Below are 11,925 nucleotides of genomic sequence, written 5' to 3' on the forward strand. Positions count from 1 at the left end.
ATATATGTGAAATAACAACTGCAGGAATGAACAAATGATGTGCACCATTTATCATTCAAACAAACAACAATATGTTGGGAAACTTTGGTAAAATTTGATCATTTTTCTACGCTAATCACCCTCAATAATTTAAATTGTTACTGATTTCTTGCAAATGAGGGCATTGCAAGATCTTAAGTGTGGGAAGGGATTAAATTCTTTCGGGTTTTAAACATTTGACTTATACACTTGGTTTAATAGCCACCGTTAAATTTTACTAGTAAAGCAGTAGTTGTATTAGAATCTAGTGCTCTCTGATAATAAAGAACAGCCCTAGTCTTATATACTGACTACCCACTTCTAGTAAAATTTTTAAAAAAATTTCAGCTAAATGAACTCAAAATCATATTTATACTGTTTATGAACGATAAAACTAGGTGTTAATGAAATGCCCTGTTCATATCGATTATAAATGTTACATAATAATTGATTTCATTGCGAGGTACTTGACCTCTAAATGATACATTTTACAAACATTGCATTCGTTTTTAAAAGATAAACTTTCATCACATCAAAAGTTGACAGCATGCATACCATTTCATAATATATCTAACTATAAATGACTTAATAATATTCTCGATGAACTCAACGACTCGAATGCAACATCTTTTGAAATATGTCATGAATGACTCCAAGTAATATCTCTAAAATGAGAAAATGCACAGCGGAAGTTTTCTTTCATACCTGAGAATAAACATGCTTAAAAGTGTTAACCAAAAGGTTTGTGAGTTCATTAGTTTATCATAAACAATAAAATTAAATCATTTTGATAGACCACAAGATTTAAATATAGTACACATATCTCGTGTACTAAACCATTTTTCATAATGCTTGGCAGAGTAGGTTCGTATCCTTTTCTCCCTCGTAGGTTGCCTCGCGATTTTTAATAACCGTACACATATCTCGTACACAAAAATAATACACATAACCTGTGTATAAAAATCATTCTCTCGATACATAACATTCACTTTGATTTCATTGCTCAACATGGTAACCGACCTTAACATATAATGCGCATCAATAATATCTCCAAAAACAGAACATCTCGTCTGTATAATATATAAACTTTGAAGTACTAAACACCACGCCCACTAGCTCTTCTGTCTAGTGAATATTCTGGGTAGGGGTGTTTAACCCGGTAGCTACCTTTAGGATTCATGTGAATTAGGGCCATACCCGTTTCTAATTCTTAGGTTACCAAGCAATAATAATCAGGGGAAAATATTCACAACAATTAGTGGCAATTATCACGTCTAACTAATTCAATAATAATCCACAGAACTTCTATCTGCATAATAATTCATTCGAGAAATGTTTTGCTTGTGTCTATCTCGTCAAACATTTATAAAAGTATCTCATGTATTCTCAGTTCAAAATTATAGATTTCAAAAGCATTTAAATAAAATAGTTGTAAAAATAGCGCAGGTATTCTTAGTCCCAAAAATGTAAAGAGTATAAGGGAGCAAATGAACTCACAACACGATATTTTGTAGTAAAAATATGCATACGACGATACTGAACAATGCAGGGTTGGCCTCGGATTCACGAACCTATATCAAGTATATATATTAACACATATAATTAACATGTAATAATAATCAAACTAGTTTATATATATTACTTATTTAATTTAGTAATATATTTATTATTTCAGAGGTTATATATATTTATTTTGTATAATAATACTTATACATATAGTTATACTAATACATATGTATCTATATAATTAGTATTATATTGTTAAATCAAAAATTTGTTATATGTAAATAATGTTATTAGGTTTAATATATAATGTATATGTAATATTAATATAGTTATAGTATATGTGATATGTATATTTTTATATACAAAATAGTTATTTGTTAAAATGATAGTTTTGAAAATAATGATTTACTACTAATAATAATAATAATAGTAACTTTATCAATAATGATAATTCTAATAAAAAATGATATTGTTAATAATGATACTTATGTTAATAATAATAATAATAATAATAATAATAATAATAATAATAATAATAATAATAATAATAATAATAATAATAATAATACTAATAATGATAATCATATTAATAATAAGGATAATACTAATAATGATATTGTTACTAATAATAATACTAATAATGTTTAATTATAATACTATAAATAATAATAATAATAATAATAATAATAATAATAATAATAATAATAATAATAATAATAATAATAATAATAATAATAATAATAATAATAATAATAATAATAATAATAATAATAATAATAATAATACTACCTTAAAGAATAGCTTCCTAAAAAAAATGTCACAGCCCGAGCTCGAACCCGAGACCTCTCGCTCACCCAACAACACGAATCACTGCTTCACTAGTTCATTTTTTATTTAATATTTGCATTTAATTTATTAACTCGTATATTTGCTATTTTCTCATCATCAACCCATAACATTGTCATCTATCATCTCCTAATCTTATCATCATCATGATCAAATCATCATTCATCTACATCATCATCGAACATATTATGATCATCACTCCATGATATCATATAGATACCATCATCATCATCCCATAATCATCGTCATTATCATCATATCATAACCAAATCATAATCATAATCATAATCATATTACAATCATAATCATAACATGATCATAATCATAATCATAACATGATCATAATCATATCATCATCTAAATCATTAAACCCCATTTATCATATTAACGCCATCATATATGATCTTCATCATCATTAATCCCGTTTCACTATCATTTTCTTACCCTAATCGGGATCATTATGCCCTAAATTATTATCATACCCGTAATTGTTTATTCATCACAACAATCTAACAGCAAGTGAATTTGGGTCACGGCTAGTAGGCTAGGTTACGGCCCATAACACAATCCTTTTTTTGTCTAATTATAAAACAGAATCCTGTGGCCCAACAAGCAATTTGCTGTAACCAATCGATTAACTCATTCATTTAATATTCAAGTGGGTTTACTTAAGTTAGGAGTTGTCGGCAACCTTTTGTATTATTTAATATTTCATCCTTTTCTACACCCTTTATAAAGTTAACGAATTACTTTTCAGCAGTGACTTGGAGGGACAGAAATAGTTAACGAGATGCAGGAACAATCTCATGGCAGCAGTAGGAAATTGATTTGCAGGTGGGTTTTAATGGTGGTGTTTGATTAATTTATGAAATGGGTGCAAAAAAGAAACGAGAAGGTACTGCCGTAGCAGTTTGGTGGTGTGTGGTGAGAACAATCAACAAAAAGAATTGGATGTTCGGTGGTTAGTTTAATGAAGATATGTGGGTAACCGTAATGGTTTTGGTGTTTGTAAATGGGTGTGTGAGTTTGGTGATCGTATGTGGGTTACGAGGTGATGATCGATGCAACAGAAATATATATAGTAACCATTCGATGGTGATGGTGGCTTACGACAGTAACAGTACACCTGCAGGTACTTTAATGGTGGTTTGAAGATGGGAGATGGAGCTCCGGTGATGGTGTTTTGTGGAGGTTCGTGGTGGAGTGGTGGTTCTTTGCTGCAAGGATAGTAGTGTTTTAGGGTGGTTTTGAGTGGTGGGCTGTAGGATAGAAAACAAACAATAGCGTGCAGGAGATTGTTATGGGTTTAACCGAATAAGAAAACAAGTAGCAACAATTGAAAGCTTTTGGTTATTGATCTCGTTGGAAATGGAAATTAGAAGTAAACGGAATATTATAGCAGTGTATATGGTGGTGATATGGTTGTTGTTTGGCGTCGACAGTAAGAAAAGAAGGGATGGTGTTCGGGTTGTTCATGGTGTTGGCGTATGGGTGATGGTGTTTTGATCTAATGGGTTTTACAAATAGAAAGTTAAAAGTGGTGGTGAGTTGGGGTTATAGATGGAACTCACGGTTTGAAGGTGGTGAGAGTGGAAGGGTGGTTAACCGGACTTTCATGGTGGTGAGTGTTTTACAATGGTTTGGGGTGGGAGTTGTAGGGTTGATTCGAATGCAAATGGAACTAGGAGATGGGTGTGGATATTAATCTTATGTCTCTCTCTCTCTCTGCATACATACCTATATATTTATAATATAAGTTATATAATTATAATATTAATAATAATTAATAATAATAATATAATAATAATATAATAATAATAATTATAAATCATTGAATTGAAAAGTAGGTACAGTTAAGCCGCCGGAGATTTGTCATTTTATCAAATCACAGAGTGTTATATTGTGTCCATTGCTAAACAGTTAAAAAGTGTTCCTAAACATCCCCAATTTTTTTAAATTAAGTCCGTTTATTTATTCTGATTATTAAGTGTTTGAAACCTGATAAAAAAGGTTCGTCTAATATTTATTTTTAGTTCCAAGTAATACGTACGTAGTATTAAGATTTAAACTAAAAAGGTAAAAATATTTCTGTCAAATCTATAATCTTCATAATATATTTACGGACTAAATTTTATTTTAAATCTTCATAAATATGTATTAGATCTATATGAACACTAATGAAATGACAACCGAGTGTTTCTGACGTTTACTAATTAGGTCCAAAATCATTCATTTTCAATATACTATATATACATACATATATATATATATATATATATATATATATATATATATATACATACATTTTAATTAACAAATTTTATTACATAAATGATTTAAACTAATTATATATTTTTAAACAAATAAATTTAATATTATTATATATTTACAAATAATATTCATGTATATATATATATATATATATATATATATATATATATCTATTTACAACTAGTTGTTCGTGAATCGTTGAAACTTGGTCGAGGTTAAATGCAGCAGTTCAAAATTTTTGAGACTCAACCTAATAGACTTTGCTTATCGTGTCAAAAATAATATATAGTATCGAGAGTTTGATTTAAAATTAGTCAAAATTTTCCGGGTCGTCACAGTTAACACCGAAATTATTGTTACCTCGGAAAGGACATAAATTGAGAAACAACCCAAAACGCTTGAATTCATTTAAAATGGAATAGAAGAGAATAAAAAGGTAAAGAAAGAAAAATAAAAGCCAAGTGTGGAAAAAGTTTACCAAGTTATTTAGAACATATATCACATATTTTTGTACAAATAATTGAAGATACCTTTGTTTTGGACGATATTAATCAGTTTTACCCAGTTTATTGTAATATAAATGGAATTTAAAAGGAAGTAAAGTCTTTCGAGAAAAAGACACGCGCTTCTTGATTTAGGTCAGGAAGTTATCGTCCAGACCAGTTGTAGAGTCTACGAAAAACCTTGAAAAGTTTTCTCGAAAATCAGCTGGAAATCCACGGACCTCAACATCAAACAGGGTCACTAAGTGGTCAGACTTATCCTAACCATGAGAGGATCTGTCTCGTAAAATGGGAAGTGCGCCATGCAAATTAGCTTGATAAGACTAATGAATCAGACCCCCAGAAAGGATAATCTCCTTAAAGATTAAAAATCAGCTTTTAAGCCTGATATTACTCAATCCTTGAGATTGACATTAAAGATTGAGAATTACAAACTCATGGAATTCGATGATATCTAAACTCAAACTTGAACGAGAAAATATTTTGATCAAAAATAAAAACCGATTTGTTTTCTGAAAACCTATTTTCAATGCGTTCATTACCATTGAACGTAAAATCTTGAGAATTCATCAGAATTCATTAGGTCACCTGAACCAAATCGGGTGTCAACCGTAAGAACGGTGGTTGCATAGCATGGTCGAAGACAGGACCTTGTGCCAGACCAAAAAATTATAGGTTGATCTTTGCTATTTCTCCTACAAAGGATAGTAATTGCATCCGCCACATTGTGGACCATGATCATCTGCATGTCATTAGACATTGCCTTAACAGTTGCTTATTCAATGCTTTCCTTTACAACCGGACGGTAGTTTACCGAAAGGTAATATACGGAGCAAGTATACTGGACGTGTTGCTTTCCTAATACAAGGTTAGCAAGTGGGTGACACAAAACCATAAGTTTTGAGCTAAAAGTTTCAAATCTGAAACCCACAAAACCTATAAAACAGTTTGCAAACACTGGTAAAGGGTTATTCCGGAAAACTTATCTAGTGTAAAAGCTAGATTGAATTTTCAAAAGATCAAATATTTTCATAAAGATCCAATTTCCTTAAAGGATCTAAATTTTCATAGTCATGTGGGATTGTAAACCACATTGTTACTATCATTGTTCATACCGATGTATCAAAATCACTGATGTACAAAGTGTGAAGAATAAAGAAGTGATTCAAGTATGTTTTTATTTCAAGTTCTATATTGCTTGAGGACAAGTAACGCTCAAGTGTGGGAATATTTGATAATGCTAAAAATGAACATATATTTCATAGCATTATCCTTCCAGAAAGACAAGATTTTAGTTGCAATTGTTCTATTTCCAAGTAATATTCGTTTAAATAATAAAAGGTGAAGACAAAAGACAGATTTGACAATTTGAAGACGCAAATGACCAAAATGCTCAAATGTACAAGATACAATCTAAGCGGTTCAATTTATTGATGATCAACGTCTAAAAATGACAAGAATACAAGCCGCAAAATGCAAAGTACAAGATATTAAATTATACGAAAGGGCGTTCGAAAATCCGGAATCAAGACATGAACCATCTATCAATGTGCAACTCAACGAAGCTAAAAGTACAAGTTAACTATGCACAAGAATATAATATAATATATAATTAATTATATATATATATATATATATATTATAAAATAAAAAATTCACCCACGTTTTGGATGCATTTGGTGAGCTGGAAACCAAAGCTCCGCAATCGCGGAGCTGTGAGGAAGAAAAGAGCCGCAGTCGCGGAGCTGCACAGTTTCAGATGGGCCTATAAAAGGCCGAGCATTCTGCCGATCAAACCATCCCTTTTCTTTCTTTTCTATATACGTAAAATATATTTATAATTATAATTTTAATTTTAATTTTAATTTAAGTTTAATAATAATTGGGTTATTGTAAGGAATGTTTTACGGGTTTTAAAGTTGAAACTCTGTCCGTGTAACACTACACGATTAATACTCATTGTAAGTTATGTTTAACCTTTTTAAATTAATGCCTCGTAGCTAAGTTATTATTATGCTTATTTAAGCCGAAGTAATTGTGATGTTAGACTAAATATTAAAGAGGGTTTATTGGGCTTTGGACCATAATTGGGGTTTGAACAAAAGACCGACACTTGTGGAAATTGGACTATGGGCTATTAATGGGCTTTATATTTAATTAGCTAAATGATATCTTGTTAATTTAATATAAAGGTTACAATTTGGCGTATCTATATATAACCACATACGATTAACTAGGTACGGTGGGCGGGATATTTATAAATACTAATAATTGTTCATTTGACCGGACACGGGGATGGATTAATAGTCAATGGATTCATTAAAACAGGGGTGGATTACATTCAAAGGTAATTGGTGTAATTGTTAACAATATATTAAAACCTTAGATTACACGCAGTGGATAACCTGGTGTATTCATTAAACAAAGTATTAAGACGTTGTTACAGTTTGAATCCCTAATTAGTTGGAATATTTGACTTCAGGTATAAGGTTAATTTGGCGAAGACTCTCGCACTTTATAATTATGACCGATGGATTATTATGGACAAAACCAGATGGACATATCAAATAATCCAGGACAAAGGAAAATTAACCCATGGTAATAAATTAAAATCAACACGTCAAACATCATGATTACAGAAGTTTAAATAAGCATAATTCCTTTATTTTATATTTCATCGTACTTTTATTTTCCGTCATTTTATTTATCGTATTTTAAATTATCGCACTTTTAAATTATCGCACTTTTATTTATCGTCATTTACTTTACGCTTTAAATTAAGTTATATTTATTTTTAATATTTTGCATTAGGACTTAAATATCGACAAACCGGTCATTAAACGGTAAAACCCCCTTTTATAATAATAATAATACTACTTATATATATATATATATATATATATATATATATATATATATATATATATACACACAAATATAGTTGTGAAAAAAATATAGCGTTAAACTCAGCTAGCTCCCTGTGGAATGAACCGGACTTACTAAAAACTACACTACTCTACGATTAGGTACACTGCCTATAAGTGTTGTAGCAAGGTTTAGGTATATCCATTCAATAAATAAATAAATAACTTGTGTAAAATTGTATCGTATTTAATAGTATCTCGTAACAAAAATAAATAGTATTTCATACCCCTCCGCATTACCATCAAGTATTTTTTGGCGCCACTGCCGAGGACCCTAACACCGAAGCGAAACGCTATAAAAAAATATATAAGTTTTAATCTATTTTTGTAAAAATATAATAAGTTTTAAACATAAAAATACAAAAATATAAAAAAATCAAAGTAAAATATATATATATATATATATATATATATATATATATATATATATATATATATATATATATATATATATATATATATATATATATATATATATATATATATATATATATATAAAACTGATGAACGAATTTGAACCTGCAATTTATTCTGAATCTGCGTAACTTCGCAGTCGCGGAGCCTTTCTGTTACGAGATACCGCAGTCGCGGAGCTGTCTGACAGGTCAAACCTCAGACTGCATTTATTATGAAATTAGGGTTATTTAATTAATTATTATTATTAATTAGGGTTTAATTAAATTAATAATTAGTTTTAGTTTTAGTTAATTTTGTATTTTAAGTTTTAATTAGTTCTCTTAATTTATAAATTAGTACCTTTTTAATAAATAATATAAAAATAATATTTTTATAAAAGTTGTATTTTTATAACTTTAAGTTTTATTTTTATATATTTTGTATATTTTAATCGTTTAATTCGTAATTTGTATATTTATCGTTTATAAATAGTTTTAAATGTAGTTTTTGCCGTAGTATTTTATATTTCTAGATTTTTAGGCTTTGCCGTAAAATTCCTTAAGTGCTTTTTCTTTAGATTAAGATTTAGGCGCTTTAGAAATTTGCGACGCCGTTTTAAGATTTAAGTGCCTTTTTAAGTAATTGTCGTAGTTCCTTTAGAATTTTAAGACTTTAGTTGCTACTTTTAAGTTTTTAGTTTTTTTGAATTTTAAGTTTCGACGCTCTACTTTCTTATTATTATTTTTCGACTTTTCGTTTTTCGACACTTATTTTCGACCTCTTGTTTTTCGACGCACTGTTTCTTTCTCATTTCTACGCTCTAGTTTTTAGGAAATAGATTTTTATTTTCTTTAAATTTCTACGAAAAATTATTTTAAGCGGTTAAATTGATAGACATCCAAATTTTCTGGTTCGTAGTAATAGTTGGATTTGTTAGTAGAAAGTTGGGGATTTCCGATTTAAAGGGTCCTGGCTACCTGCTGCATCTATTGGCTATTCGAAACGTGGGCAAAATCAGATAAGTCTATTAATTTGATAACTTATATAATTTTTATCTTTATAACTAATAGGATATTCAGTGAATGCACCGAGCAAAACGTTCACCACCTTTCATACGTTCACCTCCTGTAACTCGATCAAGACATCTAGCCAATATTGTCGCCGTTGATTTTTCTTTAGAATCATCATCAAGTCGAACAAGTACTCCAATTCAAATTTCTGATAATCCATTTTTTGAACCCGACCTCACAATTGAGAACCCGAAGGATATTCAAGGACAATTCAGAGATCCTAAACCACTAATCATTCCTCCTGAACCACAAATCATTTAACCAGAGGTTGTCGAGGAAGAAACCATTAAATTAGAATCCTCTAGTGATTGTGATTCAGATTCAACAAATTCAATCATGGAAAATCAGGAACCTCTAAGTATGGAGGACCGAATGAGAGCCACACGCATGGGCCAAGGTCACGCAATTACTCTACCAGACATTAATGCGCCAGATTATGAAATCAAAGGACAAATCCTACACATAGTAACTAATCAATGCCAATTTAGTGGTACGCCAAAAGAAGATCCAAACGAACATCTTCGAACCTTTAATAGGATCTGTACTCTATTTAAAATCAGAGAAGTTGAGGATGAACAAATCTATCTCATGTTGTTTCCTTGGACTTTAAAGGGAGAAGCCAAAGATTGGTTAGAATCGTTACCTGAAGGAGCGATTGATACATGTGATGTTTTAGTTGAGAAATTTCTTAAAAGATTCTTTCCGGCATCTAAAGCCATGAGACTTCAAGGAGAAATTGTTATGTTCGCGCAAAAGCCAAATGAAACATTATATGAAGCGTGGACAAGATTCGGAAAGTTGTTGAGAGGATGTCCTCAGCATGGTTTAGACACTTATCAAATAGTACAAATATTCTACCAAGGTGTCGACGTTGCCCTACGAAAAGACATCGACACAGCAGCTGGTGGTTCCATTATGAAGAAAATCGCAACTGAAGCTCACAAGATTTTTGATAACACAACATCCCACTCACATGAGTGGCATCGAGAAAAAGATATTTTTCGTTCATCTAAAGCGGATAGAGCCGATTCTAGCCATGACTTTGATTCCATTTTCGCAAAGCTAGATGCTTTCGAGAGATGAATGGAAAAGATGACTAACGATATTCACGTAATACGAATTAGTTGTGAGCAGTGTGGAGGACCACATTTGACAAAAGATTGTCTCAGTGTTGAACAAATAATGGAGCAAAGAGAGAATGTTTCATACCTGAACCAAATGCCTGGAAATAATTATCAAAATAATTATTAACCGCCAAGACCAAACTACAATCAAAATCAGAATTATAACCAAAATGTTCCATACAACAACCAACAAGGTCCTAGCAATCAACAAGTATCTAATATTACTTACAACCAGCAAAGACCTATTTTTCCAAATAAACCACACAAATGATAAAAAGCCAAATTTAGAAGATATGATATCAAAGCTAGTTGAATCTCAAACGCAATTTTTCTCATCTCAGAAACAAACTAATGAACAAAATGCTCAAGCATTTAGAAATCAACAAGCTTCAATCCAAAATCTGGAACAAGAAGTTAGTAACCTAGCGAGGTTAATTGTAGAAAGAAAACCGGAGAGTCTACCTAGCGATACAAATGCTAAGTCCTGAAATGAAACAGCTAAAGCCATTACCACAAGAAGTGGTATTACACTTAAACCACCTGAAATACCTGTAATTTCTGATGACTCTATTCCTACTACACAGGCACCACAGCCTGAGCAAGAGAAGGAATCAGAACCGGTAGTTGAAAAGGTTAATGAAGATAACACCGTTAAGGCAAAGCCTTATGTTAAATCATAGCAACCACCGCTTCCTTACCCGAGTAAAATGAGAAAAGAAAGACTTGAAGCCGAGCAATCCAAATTCTTGGATATGTTTAAACAAATAAATGTCAATCTTCCTTTTATTAATGTGATTTCAGGAATGCCAAGATATGCTAAATTCCTGAAAGATCTAATCACAAATAGAAAGAAAATGGAAGAACTCTCGGCTGTTACAATGAATGCTAATTGTTCTGCAGTGCTGTTGAATAAGATACTAGAAAAATTATCAGATCCTGGAAGTTTCACAATTCCATGTTTTCTGGGTAGTCTTAGTTCAATAGAAGCATTGACAGACTTAGGTGCTAGTATAAATTTAATGTCATATTCACTATACGCTAAACTAGACCTTGGAGAATTGAAACCAACACGAATAAGCATACAACTAGCCGATCGATCAATAAAATATCCTAGAGGGATAATGGAAAACATGCTAGTTAAAGTTGGTACTTTAGTATTTCCAGTAGACTTTGTTATTCTGGACATGGAAGAAGATTCTCGAGTTCCTCTTATATTAGGAAGACAATTCTTAAATACGGCTAAAGCAATAATAGAAGTGTTTGGTAA

The 11,925-nt window shown here is 30.8% G+C and overlaps 1 non-coding gene across 1 annotated transcript; it reads right to left on the bottom strand.

The window, feature by feature from the left end:
- Positions 1 to 10,254: 10,254 nt before the first annotated feature.
- On the bottom strand, positions 10,255 to 10,361 carry LOC139894871 (small nucleolar RNA R71). Its single transcript, XR_011775350.1, has one exon. It is a non-coding gene; the product is annotated as a small nucleolar RNA R71 (small nucleolar RNA).
- Positions 10,362 to 11,925: the final 1,564 nt, after the last annotated feature.

The sequence above is a fragment of the Rutidosis leptorrhynchoides genome, chromosome 2, assembly GCF_046630445.1.
Source record: "Rutidosis leptorrhynchoides isolate AG116_Rl617_1_P2 chromosome 2, CSIRO_AGI_Rlap_v1, whole genome shotgun sequence".
NCBI lineage: Eukaryota > Viridiplantae > Streptophyta > Magnoliopsida > Asterales > Asteraceae > Rutidosis > Rutidosis leptorrhynchoides.